The sequence below is a fragment of the Protopterus annectens genome, chromosome 8.part0 (assembly GCF_019279795.1).
Source record: "Protopterus annectens isolate FY-2018-M chromosome 8.part0, PAN1.0, whole genome shotgun sequence".
Classification (NCBI taxonomy): Eukaryota; Metazoa; Chordata; order Ceratodontiformes; family Protopteridae; genus Protopterus; species Protopterus annectens.
This window is the reverse complement of record NC_056741.1, coordinates 773,031,250-773,050,336: the sequence shown is the minus strand read 5'-3', so window position 1 is coordinate 773,050,336 and position 19,087 is coordinate 773,031,250.

The following is a 19,087-nucleotide window of genomic DNA, read 5'->3' as shown; positions in this document are numbered from 1 at the left end:
TTTACCATAGTCTAGTATTTGGTAGACTATTCAAAATGTGCAATAGTGATTGAGCAGTTATTTTATGTAAACTGGTAAGCATGATCAGTGCTGTTCCTACTGTAACATAGCTCCACCCAGTGAAGTTGACCCCACCCCTTTCTAGTTGGCCCCACATCATTCAGGTGTCTCCTGCAGCCCCCCTTTGATTTGAAGTCACCAGCCGCCACTGCTTGTAGGGGACTCTAAAGCATATGCCCTACTTTTTGTCTTTCACGTTTGGGGAATACAATCAGTAACTTGTAAATTGAGCAATGTGGGATTACAAAGTAATAATTATACATTTGAAACATGACAGAACAAGAAAATCTTGAAATATTGAACTTTTTTGCAGTTTGTTAAACTTGTAGGTGACTAAAGCATATGCCCTACTTTATCTCATTAATGTTCCAAAAATGTGCAGGAGATGGGAAGAGGAGGGAGAAAGTTAACTGTAAGTAAAATAATTTTTTTTCTTAATAGTACTATTTTTTTTGCAAGTTTTAAAGTAAAGTTGTTTCAGTTAATACTTGGCATGGAAGATTTCAACTTAGTACTAGGAGTTTGAAGTGAATTTACATATTATTTCCTAAGATACAAAAACTAGGCTAGACAGAATTTACATTTCACAGGAATTTGTACATTTAATTGAAGATGTTGATACACACCCAATAACTATTTCAGATCATGCACCAATAATAACTAAAATAAAAATACATGGTAATGAAATAAAAATGAGACACTGGTGCTTTCCCACCCATCTGTTGAAAATAAAGGAATTTAAGGAATGGGTAGTGGAAATTATAAAGGAGCCGATAGACAAGATAAAAATTTCTTCTGAAAATATCACTAGGGAGTGGGATAAAATGGAGTTTAAAAATAAAATAAAAGAAATAAAAGAAAGTGAGATATGGTTAAAAAGTAACAAGAATTATTTAGAGGGACTGACAAATGTTAAAGTATTGCAGAAAGAGAGAATCTCAGAGAACAAGAAAAAGAGCAACTGCAGAATGTTACACAGAAAATAAGGGATTACCTTGATAGTATGTATGAGTTTAGAAAGACTGCTGTTAAGCAACTGTTTTTGATAATAAATCTAGAGCACAAAAACATTTAGCACAATGACTCAGAAGTCTGAAAGGCGAAAACAACAAGAATATAGTTGACCAGTAAAGATGAACTGAGCCAGGATAGACCACACACAAAGCCTTTAATGTAACAGCATAGGACCAACAAAAAGTACTAAGCACTTTCTCCCTTTACAATATAGGGCATCTTCAGAGTAAAAATGAACTGATGTAACATTCAAATACTTATATCATAGAATGTAAACGCCCCCAATATAATTATCCGATCACTCTTTACAACTCATTAATGGTATTAAGAAGTAAAGACATCAAGTACTCAATACTATTCTAAATACAAATAACAAATAACAAATGCAAATAACTGGCCCATGGTACCATAGAAAACCATAAAAATAGACAAGCATATATTGTTGTAAAAACTGCATAATAAAAACAAAAAATACATACTATAAAACAATAAGATAATAAACTTATCGATGATATAATACCAAAGCACAACTTTTGTAAAACTATTAAAATGGCAAGTATAAACTATTACCACTATATAACATAAACTAATGTGTAATAATGTTATTGAAATAAATAAAACATACGTAACAATATAAAATATATATATTTGATTTTAATATAATAAGTAATCGTAATTGTGAATATTATAATAATAATACCTTCAAAAATTTTAAGAAACATTATATATGAATGGACCTATATTTTAATATACTAGAAATTGAGATGTGTTCATTAATGCCTGGAGATTTTGAGGCATCAAGTCTTAATTGCCAAAGGCACTCCTTGACCTACAGAAGTGTCCTTGCGTCCCCACCCTTGTCATTGTAAGGAGTCCTATCAATGACAAAGAATATGAACTTTTTGAAATTTGTACATTCCAGGCTATGCATATAAAGTGCATTTGTAGTTTTTTTGTTTTTTATGTCTCTAACATGTTCTAATATTATCAGTATCAATTTTCTAATAGTCTTACCTACATAAAAGGTAGGACAACTGAGGCATGTCGCAAGGTATATCACCATTTTGGTGTTGCAATTGCAAAACCCTGGACACCTTATAGTCCTACCAAAGTTGTGTACTGTAACATATGGACCATTACTGATGTATTTGCAAGTGCTGCAGCATCCACATTTGTTCATCATTGAATTGGTATATACTTCTTGCTTTCCAGCTTTCTCCATTATTTCCTTTACATTCATCCCTCTACTGTATGTAAAAACAGGGTGGCTGCCCACTATTTTGGTAATATCATTAGTAAGTACTGTCCGCCAAGAATCATAAATAATGTTTTTGATGTCACCACTGTTCTCATTAAATGGTAACACCATAACATGTCTCATGTTGTTTAATGTAATGGTTTCTCTATCCTTTAATAAACCCCCTTTTAAAATCAGTTTATAAACTGTATTTCTTTTCTCTTTAACCTCACATTTAATGTTGTGAAGAATATCATGTGGGTAACCTCTATCTATAAACATATCTATTAACTTCATAATTTCCAAATCATAGAGATTGTCATCACTAATAAGCCTTGAAAGCCTCACCATTTGTCCTTTCATAATGTTTTTCTTTTGAAAAAATGGATGACAACTCTTGAAATGTAGGAATGAGTTGGAAAATGTTTGTTTACGGTATATATTAGATATTAAACCCCCTTTGTCAACATCCTTGATCAATAATATATCCAAATAGTCACATTGATCACCATGTATTTTGTAGGTAAATTTTAAAAATGTAGATCCTTCTTCCATATAATGTATAAATTCGTGTATTTCTTCAACTGTACCCTTCCAAAATATTAGTATATCATCCAGAAATCGCACATATAGCTCAATTTTCTGCTGATAATGTGTGGTTAATATATATTTAGTTTCCCAATCCACCAAAACAAGATTGGCTGAAAGGGCTGTCACCAAGCTCAGGGAGCCTATAACAAGGAAGATAACAAGAGATCCTGTAGAAGTATTAGAAATATTTCAGAAATTCTATGAAAGTATGTATAAAGCAAAGAAATATGGAAATCAAGAAAAGGCACAAATGGAAATATTTATGGAAGAATTAAATATGCCAAGGTTAGAGGTAGAAATTAAATGCAGTTACCCCTCCTGGACTGAATGACCAATGTTCCATTCAGAGTGTGTTAAAACTAAAAGTCATTTCTGAATATTAAACCATCACAGTTTCTTATGTGGTAACATACAGCATATATTTTAGAAATGTTTTCCTAGTTGAACACATTCCTTAATTTTTAGCATGGTATTTTGTACAAAACCATACAGAAAAGCAAAAAAATGTTTATATTTGTTTATATGTTATGTATTTTTAACCTTTTTTATAGATAATCTCATGTAGGGTTTTACTGTACTACATGTTTAAATGCGGAATGAAAGTTTGTAGTTGTGCAAGCAGGTGTTTTTGAATGGTATATAAGGTGGCTGTTCAAATTATGTTTTATTCTGATGAAGTCTTTTGCATTGTCAAGATGAAAGCGCTACATTAAAATACATTGGTGTGGTTCCAGTTTCATGGTTATTCTTTGCTATTTACTGGTTGGTGTGTTTCGTTTGTATTCAAGGTTAGAGGTAGAGGAAGTTCAATTTCTATTTTCTAGCAAAAGTGATGCCAAATTGATAGACATGGATGAATGTGGTTTTGTGGAAGGGAGGTAAACATTTGACAACATTAACCTAACAGTGATGATCCAGAGGGAAGCAGAATGTAAGAAAATATAATTGCTATTGGTAGGTCCTGATGGAGAGAAAGTATTTGACAGAGTAAGCTGGGACTCTATGAGAAGAGCAATGGAAGCATTTGCATTCCCTGATAACTTTGATTAGGAGGATATATGAGGGATTGTATGTGAAAATTAAAGTGGGTGGGGTCTTCTCTGATAATCTCTTCTTGAGCAGTGGAACCAGGCAGGGGTGCCCTCTCTCCACTTTGTTATTTGCATTATATTTAGAACTATTGGCAAAGAAAATAAGGGACTTGGAAATTCAAGGATATAATTGATATGGTAGTCAAGAAAAGCTGGCTCTATTTGCAGATGGCATTACTGTATACCTGACAAAACCATAAAGGGACATTACAGTGCTGTGGAACATATTGAGACAGTTTTACATTTTTCAGGCTACAAACTTAATGAAGATAAAACAAAGGCAATAGCTGTAAATTATGTACCACATATGAATTGGTTCAGCAATATCCACACTTATGGGGACATGATAAAATGAAGTATTTTGGAGTATGGATTAAAAATGATTCCAGTGTGGCAGCTAAAGATATGCAGGAAGAGACTAAACAAAAATAATACAAAAACTCTGAGAATGGAAGCTCTGTTATATGGATATTGATAGTAAGAGATAAGCAATTAAAATGTTTTAGTCCCTTTAGTCTTAAACACCCATCAGGCATATTTTTATTAACCAGAGGAAAAGCTCTGGATAGCAATTAATAAAGAGCTGAAGGATTTTATCTGGGAGGAGAAGACAGCAAGAATCAAGTGGAATAAGCTTATTCTTCCAAAAGAACAGGGTGGATTGGGATTACCCGATTTGAAGGGATATTTCAGAGCAACACAGTTAAGGCTCCTATACATAGGACAAGTAGAAAACTATAATTCATAGTGGAAAGACATGATGATGAAACAGTGGGAAAGCTCAAAAAACAAGGAGAAAATGGGGTTTTGGATACAGACCTTTAAGGAGAATAACAATAATCCTACAGAATATTATATTCTTAAAGTAGCAGAAAGTATTCTAAGAACTAAGCCAATATGGGAATGAAGAAAGGAGATTTTGCTGATACGGATGATTGCAATTAGGGATACAGAAAATAGGCAAGAGGGGCTGGAATTTATTGGAGAAAACTGATAAAGGAACCAAGGTATTGGGAGCAAATAACTAGAGAGGGAAAGGTAATAGAATGGGAAGATGCCAAGAACTTATTTGGACTGCAGATTTGAGATTGCCTTCCCTATCAAGGATTGATATCAGTGTATCAGAATCACAATCACATTTATTGGCCAAGTATGCATGCATACAAGGGATTTGACTTGGGTTTCAGTGACTCTCCAAGTATGAATTACATAAATGACATATATACAACTATTAAGACAAACGACATACATGCAACTATTAAGAACAAGACGAAAAAGTAAATATACATATACATATACATATACATATACATATACATATACATATACATATACATACAAGGTGCAAAGTGCAACTCAATGCAAGAAATACTGAAATAAACTCTGAAAGAAACAAGTATTAACAATATGTAAACAATACTGCAGAATCTTTGGAGGCTTGGGAAAAAGAATACCTCAATCTAATAAGCTGAGTTAACCGTTTATGAACTTGATGACCTGTGGGAAAAAACTGTTCTTATATCTGCTTGTTTTGGTGCATATTAATCTGTAATGCCTGAGGGTAATAGTTCAAAAAGTGGTGGCCTGGATGTGAACAGTCAATGATGATCTTTGCTGCCCTTTTCTTGATTCTGGAATAGTACAGGTCCTGTAAGGAGCGCAAACTAGCACCAATGATATTTTCAGCAGACCTGACTATTCGATGTAATCTATTTTTATCATAATTAGACAGAGATCCAAATCACGCTGTTATGGATGAGCTGAGAACAGACTCAATGACTGCTGTATAGAACTGAATCAACAGTTCTTGTGGTAGGTTGAACTTCCTCAGTTGTTGCAGAAAGTGCATTTGCTGTTGTGCCTTTTTTATGATGGACTCCCACTTCAAGTCCCGGGAGATTATAGATCCCAAAAACTTGAAGGATTCCACAACTGGCACAGCAGTATTAAATATAAAGAGGGTAGTACCACTCCTAAAGTCCACAATCATCTCCACAGTTTTAAGAGTTTTCACTTCCCGATTATTCTAACTACACCAAAAGGCCAGCTGCTCAACATCCTATCTGTATGCAGACTCATCACCATACCTGATGAGCCCAATAATAGTTGTATCATCTGCATATTTAATAAGTTTGACAGAGGGGTCCTTAGAGGTGTAGTCATTAGTGTAGAGGGAGAATAGCTGTGGGGAGAGCACATATATCTGGGGGGCACCTGCATTGATCGTGCAACAGCTAGATGTAAATTTCCCCAATTTCACCTGCTGTTTCCTATTAGTTAGAAAATTGGTGATCCATTGACAGGTGGAAGCAGGATCAGAAAGCTGGGAGAGTTTCAAGTGAAGAAGTACTGGAGTTATTGTATTAAATGCAGTGCTGAAGTTCACAAACATAATTCTTGTATATGTTCCTGGGTTGTCAAGATGTTGCAAGATATAGTGCAGACCCATACTAACTGCATCATCCACTGACTGGTTCTCTTGATAAGCAAACGGAAGGAGGTCCAGTGAGGGAGATGTAATACCCTTCAAGTGAGCTAACACCAGCCTCTCAAAAGTCTTCATGACCACTGATGTCAAAGCAACAGGCCTGTAGTCATTCAGTCTTGTTGTAGTGGATTTTTTAGGCACTGGAATAATTGTGGTTGTATGAAACATAAGGGAATTTCATACAGCTCTAATAATGTATTAAAAATCCAAGTAAAAACAGGAGCCAGTTGATCAGCACATGTTTTTAAACATGTATAGGCAAAGAAAAAGAAATAGGGGGGGTTCTAAAGGAAAAACGAGCACTGGTTGAGTTTTTAGTAAATCTACAACAGAAGTTGCCATTAAAAAAGGAATAATTAGTAGAGCATATAAAATGTTGCATGATAACTATAAGAATCAGTGAGAGGAGGCAAGAAAGGACTGGGAATAGAGATTGGATAAGCAATTCACAAAGAAACAATGGGGGATATATCTATGTCTCCCAAATATGCAACAAAGTCTAGAAGATTTAGGATATTCGCTTAGAAATGTTTATATAGGTATTTTTATACCCCAAGTAGACTCCAAAGAATTTTTCCTCAGGCAGACAGCAAATGTTGGAGGTGTGATGGGAAAGAAAGAGGTAACTGTAAATATATTTTATGGGACTGTAATGAATTGGCAGGCTAAAGATTCCATGCAGACTGCTCTGTCAAAGATGATGGAAATCGGAATCGGAATTGCCTAGACATAGTAACGTCTTGCTGAGTGTAATTATAATGGCTGCTAAAAAAGCAATTACTAGGAAATGGAAACCTCACAAAGAGGATTACTGGCCTCAAACAGATGCCCTTCACTGACCGTCTCAAAAAACTTCAGCTTTACTCCGTAGCATGTCTCCTACTCCGAGGTGATCTTTGCCTAACATACAAAGCTATGTCAAACCTGGAGCTGTTGGACATGCTACACCTAAAGAAATCCCAATCCCTCTGAGCTACATGCTCTAGGGACCTAAACCTTGTCACCACAATAAACAGGACATGCTGGAGGGATAGATTCCTGTCCCAGAGACTTCCCATACTCTGGAACAAGCTACCCATATATGTCAAGCAAAGTTCCTCATTAGCACTCTTCAAGAAAAATCTTGATGAGTGGATGAGAAATAGGAATTACACCCTGGGGATCACTTCTGTGGCTCTGCTTGACAGGGGCACAGGAAAATAACTTTCTTGGGTGGCGTAAGCCAGGGAACCTTGTTGGCTAGGCTTACTTAGGCCCTTGGGCTGATAGCCTAGTACCTACCTATGAACCTATAAGGTCTAAACCAACTTCACTAGAAGTAGCAAAGATAGTAACAGAGATAAAACAACTGGAATTGGGATCTTTAGAAAAGGGTAGGAGCAATTTACATAGGAAAAAAATGGGAAGTGTAGGATCGATACATGCAGAGGAGGAACAAGGTTTAAAAGAAGGCAGGATTTGAATGAGCTATGTAATGGTTGACTTACAAGGTCTGGATATATTATAAGGGATGTATGATGTTTGCAGCTACAATTGTATTGGCATGGTTTGTAATGTATAATGTTTGCAGCTGAGGTTGTGTCAGTATGATTTATTTTCATTTATATTAATGTAAGATTACTTACGTCATACAGGGTCTATATCAGAAAATCAAAGTTTCAAAACTTTGAATCTGATATGGTCGATACCATATGATTTAAGTCTTAAAACTTAGAATCTTTTAACTGAGATCTCCGTACAGTGCTGAAAGGGAAGATTTCCCTTTTCTGCACTGTAGTGCAATCTTAGAGTTGGCATATTTAAGTCATAGGGGGTGTGCGGGGTGCATGGGGGCTTGCCCCCCTACTTAGAGCATTTAAATGGTTTGTTTTTGTAGGTTGTTGTGTTTTATTACATTTTCGATGCTTCAAGACTTCAATTATATGGTGTCGACCATAACAGATTCGAAGTTTTAAAACTTCAGTAATGTAATATAGACCCGTCATACATGATAATTTAATAAAAAAAAATTTTGTTTAAAAAAAACTCATCAGAAACTTGGTCAGTTAATAGGCAGGAACATATGTAATAACATTTGTGTAGAGTGTCACAAAAACTAACGATCATTTCTGTGACAGTTCAAAAGATTAGAAGACTCATTTTTTAGTAACGGTCTTTAGAAAAAGAGTAAGAAACAAGTACCTATTTGAAACAATTGTAAAGCAATTAGTTGTTGCCTAAGTCTAGGAAATCTCCAACTTCGAACTCAAATTGTGTTTTTTTTTTTTTTATTATATAGTTGTTTTCTTTTTTTTCCAAACACCTTTATGGAAGGATCACTTGTGACATAGGCAAATTTACATTCTCATAAAAGTAATCACACTATAATTAACATAAACATTTTACATCACATATATTGCTATATATCATATAACCTAAACAACATTACATAAATTATTCAATTCATGCCTTTTTTCTCTTTTTTTTAAACAAGAAACATCTTAATTAAACCATCATTTATAACATAGGCAATCATACATTTATACAAATGAAAACAAACCACACCAGCACAGTCCTAGTTGCAAGCATTTTACAACACAATCCATACTGACACACTCCCAGTTGCAATCATTATACATTATTTATAATCTGCCAAATCTGTTTCAGTCAAACATTACATAACTCATTTAAGTCCTGTCACCTTTTAAACCTCATTCCCCCCTTATATGTATTGTTCCCACAATTCCCATTTTTTTCTATGTAGTTTGCTCCTACCCTTTTCTAAAGATCTCAGCTCCAGTTATTTTATCTCTGTTATTGTATGCACTACTTCTAGTATAGTAGGTTTAGATTTTGATTTCCATTTTCTAGCAATTGTTTTTTTTTGGCAGCCACCATTATTAGACCCAGCAAAGCCTTATGCCTAGGCAATTCCAATTCTTTATCATATCTCAGCAAAATCATCTCTCTCAATAGACCTGCCTGCACACCCAGCATCTCTGACAGTGCATCCCACAGGGATTCCTTAAAGTCTGCCAATTCACGGCACTCCCAGAAAATATGTTCCCAATTATCTCTTTCTTCCCTGTCACACATCCAACATTTGCTGTGTGCCTGAGGAGAACTTCTCTGGCATCTACTTAGGGTATAAAAATATCTATGTAAACATTTTCAAGCAAAAATCCTAATTCTTCTAGATTTTGTTGCAAATTTGGGAGACATACATATATCCTGCCATTGTTTCTTTGTGAATTGCTTATCCAATCTCTCTTCCCAATCCATTCTAACCTCCTCTGATTGATTCTTATACTTATCATGCAATATTTTATATGCTGTACCAATTATTCCATTTTTTAAAGGCAGCTTCTGTTCTAGATTCTATTAAAAACTCTACCAGTCTTGGTCTTTCATTTAGGACCCCCCTATTTTTTTGTCTTTGCCTATACTCTGATATCAATCCCTGATAGGGAAGACAATCTCTAACCTAACAGTCCAAACAAATTCTTGGCATCTTCCCATTGTATTGTCTTTCCCCCTCTAGTTATTTGCTCCCAATACCTTTGTTCTTTTGCCAGTTTTCTCCAATAAATTCCAGCCCCCACTTGCCTATTGTCTGTATTTCTAATTGCAGTCATCCCTATCAGCAGAATCTCCTTTCTCCATTCCTGTGTTGGTTTAGTTCTTAGCATACTTTCTGTTACTTTGTGGATATAATATTCTGTATGTCTATTGTTATTCTCCTTAAAGACCTGCATCCAAAATCCCAGTCTTTCCTTGTTCCTTGAGCTTCCCCCTTGCTTTATTATCATCCCTTTCCACTTTGAATTATAGTTTTCTACTTGTGATTGCATCTTTGTTTTCTGAGAAGTTTTAATGTATTAAAGTATAAAATTATAAAATATTAATATGTTTTCCCCAAAATGGCCAACATAGGGCCTGACATATTTTTATGATCTTGTTTTAGTTTCTTGCCCCCTTCTTGGAATCCATTTCAAGTCCCTTTTATATAAATGTTACTACACCTAAGGATGAGATGATGCCTTCCTTGTCCACTGAGATACAATGGCAGCAGTTTAAGCCACAGGCATCGTGCACCCTTTCTGTAGCAGGAATACTTGCATATTATTCCTGAATGACCAAGATATACATTTCTCTCAGAACCTTTTTTAAACAAGTCAGAGCAATTCCAGCCAAAGAAAGTAGCTAAATTCCTGGCTTTTTTAGGTTTTGTCATTTTTAGTCCTATGCTCTGAGCACTGATAGACACTTACTCTTTCTGAGTTGTCAAAACTAGCATTGCAATCTAAGAGCTGTAAATGAACACTTCAAAGGACTTGTCGTGCTACTCACCTGTGTCTGCAGCAGTAGGAAAATGATTTTTTATCATCTTAAATGTTGGAGAAGTGTGCTAATGTGCTTGCTGTTTTGCTGAAAAAAAAGTGTTTTACAAGCACAGTACCAAAAAAGTAGTACCATCTGTTCCTGAATTTGAGATAATAGATTTTTTAACCTAAATCCCAAATGCCTTCATATGTTACATTTTCACGCATATTCAATATATACCACTTGATTTGTTATACTGCAGATCATTAAAACTATAATCCTTGAACATGCCAACTCTGTAATCCTCTGTTTAAGACTAACACTACTTCATTGGATCATAGGATACAGAAAATAGCACTCACATTTAGATCCCTGTACAAATTAAGTGGTCAGCTATTAGGTTTGCCATCTTTTTAGATGATTAAAGTAAATGAAAAATAAATATTTTCATCTTATAATCAAATTAAAGACTCTGTTTTGTGCAGCGTTGGTTATTTATACTACTTTGTATGATATAAATATGACTTAAATGTGGTATCAGGGCTGCTATCAAAGCTTTTTCTGACATTTAGACAAAAGTATTAAGACGGGATGCACTGATATTGTCTTTGTCCTTTTATAGCTAACCTGCTGACATCAGTAGGACTAATTGTATATGACAGATTTTGTTAATTAATTGCTTTATAATTGTTTACCAGTTATCCAATTAGCCCTATATTAATTGCCCCTGTAATTAGAGAAATGCATCCTGTTTGGATGTAACAAGTTAAAGCAAGATGTTGGCAGCTGCTTGCAAAAGACTTCAATATTCAGAACAAAACTTCTTAGCCCCATAGAAGAGTGATCACTTCCTTAAAGATTGGGCCAGTGTTAAGGGTACATTTAATTTAATTTAAACATTACAAAACCTTTTGAACCCGAACTTTAAACTATCCTTTGGAAAAATGCACCAGCAGTGTTACATTTCATTAAGTTCGTTCTAAAAGGAGCATTTATTAAGTGTGAGTGAGAAATACTGAGTACAGTCAAAGTTATGAATTTCTGATCTGATATTGTCTCATCTGTCTGTCCTCAACGGATGAGTATATTGGATACATGGATCTGATTCCAGAAGCTTTTAGATCTTTGGATGCAAGGCTCAGTCTCCTCCCCTACTCATAATTCAGCTCTGTCAACTTAATACCTTAGATTGAGTTTGCATGTATCTCAAGTTTTCATGTGGGAGAGAAGCAAACCCGTATGGCTTCTTTGAAATTATCAAAAGCTTTGTTAAGGGGCACATTTCTTCTCTGCCCTCCTTTAAAAGACTTTTTCCTCCTTAGGGTGTTACCTTTTACTCCAGGCCTTGAGCACACCCCCTTTTGAACCTGTTGCAACTGCAGAGTTGAAGTATTTATCTTGGAAGATGCTTTTTGGTAGCTGTTACCTCCGCTCAAAGAATTTCAGAAATTAAAGAAATTTCCTGTAAGCTACCTTATTTGATATGTCACAAAGATAGGGTTTCACATCAAACCAGCCCTACATTTCTTCCCAAGGTAGCCTCAGAATTTGCATTAAATTATATGATTGACTTGCCAGGTCTCTTTTCAAACTTCTTCAACAAAGTGGAGTACACTTTGCCTTTAATGGAAGCACATCACCAATTGAGATTTTACCTACATCATACCAAAACCTTTAAAAACCAGACAAGCTCTTTGTCTCCTTCTTTTCAATCCAGTTAGGAAAATATGTTTCTTTTCAGGGTAATTTATTTCAAGGTGGTTATCTGAGTGCATTTCCTTTGTGTACAAGGAAAAAAGGTTATGCTTACTTGCAACCCTAAAGCTCATTCTACTAATGTGATTTCCATTTCCATAGCGTTCTTTTCCAGAGTTCCTGTTGAGAAAAAGAGTCATCTAGCAGGTCCCACCAGACCAGATAGGATGTGGTGTGTAATACAGGTTCTTTTTAGTTCCAACAAAGACAGGGGACCTAAGGCCAATATTGGACCTAAGTTATTTAAACCAATATGTGAAATAGACAAAAGTCTGGATGGTCACAGTTCAGTACATTTTGCCTCTACTGAAAAAGGATGACTGGATATGCTCTATCTCCAGGTGCCTATTACCATATAAAGATACACAGACACTCCAGGAGATGTCTCCACTTTTGGCTTGGAGACAGTCATTTTCAGTTCAGAGCTCTGCCCTTTAGACTCGCCACAGCCCCCAGGTGTTTACCAAATGTTTGGCAGCAGTAACAGTCTACCTCAGACTGCAAGGGTTCCAGGTAGTCCCATACTTAGATGACTGGCTCCTCACTTTCCAGCCAAGGACCTGCTAGCTGTCCAAACAGACCTTTTATTCCAGCTTCTACACCTTCGGGGGATTATATCAAACAGATAAAAGAGCAGCTTGCTTCTGACTCAGCGTTTAGAATTCATTGGATGACACTTAAACACTGTAACTCAGATAGCCACCTTATCTGCATGCAGGATTCATTCAATCTGCCAAGTAGCATCATAAGTACTAGACAATAAATCTCTGCATGATTTATTTTAAAATGTCTAGGACTGATGGCTTCAGGCATCACTCTGGTTCCTTTCTCCAGATTTCATATGAGAGTTTTGTAATGGGCCCTCTCAGTCCAGTGGTCTCAATGTTATCACCTCCTCAACACCCCAGTCAAGTTAACCTCAGTATGCAAAACCCACTCTTCTGTATGGCAATAGTTACCACGGATGCTTCCTTACTAGGGTGAAGGGCATTATGAGGGAAGATAGTTCAAGCTACATGGGACCCTTAGAGACCAAACTTCACTTCAATTTTCCAGAAAGGACAGCAGTCCTTCTGGCATTGCAGGCACTTGAAGACTCTCTTCCAGTGGGTGTACCTGCAATGCATATAGATAGACAGACAACATGTCAGTGGTCTGGCACATCAACAAACAGGGGTGAACCAGATCTTACCCTTTGTGTCAAGAGACCATGAGGGTTTGACATTGGGCAATGGCTTTCCATTGCTTTATAATAGCAATGAATATCTCAGGGACTTCCAATGTACTATACAACAAATTGAGCAGGCATATTTTTTTTGCCTCATGAGTGGTCCCTCATTACTTCAGTGGTGAATAAAATCTTCAGTCACTGGAGCCAACCTTGCTACAACCTGTTTATCTCCTACCTGAACAACAAATGCAGTAGTTACTTTGCTGTGATCCCTCCATGCTGTAATCTACAATTTTCCTTCAGGTCTTCTTTATGCATTCCCTCTATTTCCTCTAACTAAGAAATTCATTCAGAGAGCAAGAAGGATCAAGGCCAAGGTAATCCTCATTGCCCCTTACTAGCATCGGCAGGCTTGGTTCTCATATCGTTGGTCTCAACTTCTCAGTCCACTCTGGACTCTGGCCCATAGACTGGATCTGACCTCTCATCTTTACAGGAATCCTCTCTCGGTGCTGAACTCCCTGAAATTAACCATTTGGTTACTCCAGTCCTAATGATGGCCAGGGATGCCAGGTTTACAGAAAAACATTCTTCTTCCATGTGAACCATTTGTTCACATTCTTTCTGCTTCACAAGAATCTAGCATCTAAAGAGTGTATCAAAGTAAATGGAAATGATTTTCTTTCTGGGCTATGGGGAAAGGTTTGGATCCTTTCTCAGCTCCACTTCTGAATGTTCTAGAATTCCTCTCTAAACTATTCCAAAAAGGTTCCAGTTTTTCAACAATCAAAGTTCAACTGGCTAATTTTCACATAGGCCATAAAGAGACTCCTATAGCTTCATTAAAGATGGCTTTCCTTAAAGGAACATTTCTTCTCTGCTGTCCAGTCTGAGATCTTGTCCCTCCATGAAGCATCACAGTGATGCTTCACTCTATTATACAGTCCCTCTTTGAACCAGCAGGCTCAGTGGATCTTAAATTCTTGAAATGGAAAACTATTTTTTTCTGAAACCAAATGTCTTTCATCCCTATGGTGCCATCTGAATCCAATATAAATCAGACCACCAATTTGCCTGTATTCTTCCCCCAATACTCTAATAAAGGAGACTATTTGTACATTTACTTAATGTTTATAGACAACTTAGATTTTACTAGCATAGAAATAAGAATTTCAGGAAATCAAACCAGTTATTCATTGCATTCTCTAAATCTAAGATCGGATGAGGAGTTTCCAAGATCACCCCTTCAAGGTGGCTATCAAGCTGTATCATCAGCAGCAGCTGCCCTCTATTTCCCATTTTTTCTACATGGGGTCAGGGTATCGTGTTAACTGTTGCCAGCTCTCTCGATTCAGTGCCATACTCTTGCCTTCTTCAACACTCATGCCTCTCTGTAGAAGAGACCAGCTGCCATAATGGTTGAGGTCTTCACCTCCCATGCACAAGGTACAAGGTTCAATCCTAACTTCCGACCAATGCTTGTTTGGAGTTTACACATTCTCCCTGTGTCTCTGTGGGGTTTCTCACATGTCTGAAAAACATGCTGTTTCCATCTCAAACTCGCCAAAGAATGGAACTGTGGGCAGTAGCACATACTCTACATGGTGCCCTATAGAGGGAAGAGTTGTACAGACCAACCACTTTGGGCATCTACTGTGGTGCACAGTATCCTCAAGATAGGAGAACATGGATCACAGACAGAACACCATGGCAGGGATAGCCACTCTACGGTGTAAAATATGGCTCTAGGTGATGCAGTCATGTTCACTATCAAGCTGTATATCCTTTGTTTATGAAAAACTGGGGTCTAAACCTCTCTAAAAACTGACATCTCATTCCACAAGAGCAGTGGCAACTTCTACAAATTTTCAACACCAGTTTCTGATTGATGAGATTTGTATAGCTGCTACATGGCCTACAGTACATACCTTTGTGTCTCACCATAAATTTGATGTACAATTTAGAGTTCATTCCTCCTTTGGCCCTGCTGTTCTCAGGAACATCCTTCCATAAGTCCACCAGAAATCATGTAGCTAGGGATTCTGTCTCAAAAGTTGAATCAGATGAAAATGGACAACATCAGGTATGAAAGTTATGTACTTATCATAACAATAGATGTGTTGTCCTATTTTTGCTCTGGTTCAACATCCCCCCGCCACCTCAGCTTCTTGGAGAATGGGTAGAATCTATGGGATTCTACTTGACTCTAACCTCAGCAAATTAGCTAACATTCTATCGACTTGTTGTCCTTGTCATTCACTTTCTACTGAATTATGTTTTATCTATCTGCAATTTTATTTCTTTTTGGGTATATTCTTACTTGGAGCAAACTCAATTTGAGGTAATTTGACAGTGGTGAGGGAATTATGGGCAGGGAAGGAGTCAGAGCCCTGTAGCTAAAGATTGGAAGCTGTCAAGGCCGGATCTGTGTCAGATCTGAGTCCCAAAGGTTGAACTACATAAAAATAGGACAAAAATGGATATATCATTATGGTAACTACATAACTTTCATTTTACCTACATTCCCCTATTTCTCTCAAAACATGTCACAGCTTAGATTTTGTATCATTTTCTGGGTAGACAGTGTTACTTGGTCTCTCCTCTTCTGAAGTCCTTACAAAGAGTAATCAGAAGATAATGTTGCATCAGAGGCTTCCCCTCCTTTCTATCCTCCTTTCTGTACATTTTACAAGCCTTATGCAAGCCAGTAAACATACTAACTTTCTAAACTTGGCAACAAAGTTTCATAATATATTGGCAGAGGGTATCAGTGAGAAATGAAGGTCCTCCCTAGACTTGCAAGTGTACTATATGCCCCTCCAAGTGTTTTCTGTCTTCCCACCCTAGAATTACTATTTTAACATATCTCAAAGTCTAAACCTTGTCTTTTCTTTGTCACTCTAATGTTCTTCAGCTTGTAGACTGAGATTATTTTACAGTTTGCAACTGATAGTAGCTTTCCTTTCCTCCTTATCAAGGGATTCTTTTTCATCCTTCCTTTCTTTTTTATATATTCATATCTTATTAAATTTTTATACACTTTTTACCATCTTCTGAGTTGGGTTTACATTTTCAGTCTTCTGGCTTGCCTTTTGTTTATGGTACATAGGTTTATAGGAGATTACTGGGCTAATGGCTCAAGACCCCTTGCAAGCCTATCCAGTTTTACCCAGACTTTACCTACTTTTCTATCCTTAGGGGAAAATTAACAAGGGTCAGTAAGTGGGGTTTTGACTATTTTTACAGACTGCTTCTGTCCATAAGGGACATGTGTGCCACTGCAGGAGTGAGTTTGCGATTTCCCATCCACCGATCCAGATTGTGCTTAAAGACAGTCAAGGAAGGGCTTTGCTTCACATAAATAGTAAGTCTATACCACAGAAGGGGCAACCTCTGGGATACATATTTGCCTCTCCAGCATGATCTATTCATGTTAGAGATTAGGTTTAGATCTTTGGAGTGGGTAACTCTCATACAGTTAGTTTTGCAAATATGAAATATTTCCATCAGGGCTGGGTCAGAGACTGCCTTGTAGGTCAGGCACAGATCATCCCTCAGTAATTGGTAGGAAAATGAATACAGTGATAGGGCTTTTAATTGATCCACATATGACATGTTGGTTATAGACATGTTGGTTATACCCTGTATTTATTTGGTGAGAAACTTCTGAGGACACTGCAAATGTTGCTAGTGTCTGGTGAGGTACATGCCAAACTGTACATTGTACTCGATTTTTGGTCTGATAACTATGACATCCTTAGATTTGGATGCCATCACCTTACTTATAAGCTGAACCACATAAAAGGATTTCCTCACCACTGTAGACACATGGTTGTCAAAGTTCAGATTACTATCTATCTGAGTACCCAGATCTCTCACCACTGGCTCCACCCTTAGTGGGGTGCTATCAATGTTGTAATTTGCAGTGGTATTTGATTTTCCAAATTGTATTATTATGCATGTCTTTGCATTTATTTTGAGGTCATGGCTCTGACACCAGTCATTAGTCTGTGTCAGACCTTCTGTTGGATATCAACATCATTTGGGGAGTGAGTGATTGCTCCCAACTTGCAGTCATCAGCAAATTTGGTCAGCCAAAGGCCATCTACATTTGTCTTGACATCTGAGAAGTATATTCCAAACAGGAGGGGGACCAGCACTGAGCCCTGTGGCACTTCAGTGGTAACTGGCCTCTTGCTGGATGTGGATTCCCCCACTTTTAAAATATGTATCCTATCCATAAACCATTTGGTTATCCATCTGGTGATGTAGAGATTTATACCCAATTTTGTAAGCTTATCTATAATACCTGGATAGGGTATTGTGTCAAATTCCTAGGCCAGGTCAAGCGAGGCAATATGCACTGGCTTACCCTCATCCATGGCCTTGGTGACCTTCTCAAAGAAGTTCACCATATGGAGCAGGCAGGACCTGACCTTGACAAAGCTGAATTGGGTTGAGTCTAGAGTCTGGAAAGTTCTATGTCATTGTTAATCAGGTCCATGAATATCCTTTCCATAGCTTTGCATATGAGGCTAGTCAGACTTATTGTTCAGTAGTTTTCTGGGTCACTAAATGCCCCCTTCCCCATGCAGAGGGACAAAGCTCATCTAGAGACTGTGATTAAATAGAGATACAAGTGGGTTTGCTAGGTCATGTTTCAAGCTATTTAATAAGCACCCGGGGGTTTACTCATGGCTCACTGATGCCATGTTTCTTTTGAACAGTGTAATGATGACCTGTTCTTTAGTGATAACAGGCAAAGGAATGGTAGGGTGTATTTTATAGGGAGTGATGAGAGGTGATGAGGGTGTGAAATCTGAGCTGAATTTATCAGCCAGTAGCTTTGCTATTTCTTATGGCTGAGTATAGGTAGTGCCATCTACAGCCAACTCAACAGATTATTGAGTGTTTCCCTTAAGATTTTGGACATAATTGAAAATGCTTTGTGGTCACCCTTTGCTTAGTAGGTGATTTTAGTCTTGTATTTAGCTTTTGAAGACTTGACTAGTTCCTGATTTGCCTGTTCAGACTAATTTTCTTCTTGGTTGTTCTTTCTCCCACTTACTTCTAGACAGGAGTTTCTTTCTTCTGTTGTACAGTGTATGCCAGGGGTTCAACAGGTGGCTGAACCACATCTCTATAACTGCCCAGATGTCAGCATTTTCCAGGGCATGGAGAACGTCCGGGGAGTGCAGTTTCTTGTTAAGACTCCTAGCATTTTGCAGCAGTACCTTCAGCTTGGCATTAGAATAATTTGTTATGTTGGTATGTCTATTGTTTTGGCACTGCCTAAAAAAAGGCACTATGGGAGTGGCTAATACCTTGGCCAGTGTTCTAAAGCCTAGCAGCGACAGGTGCAGACCATCCATTGCAAA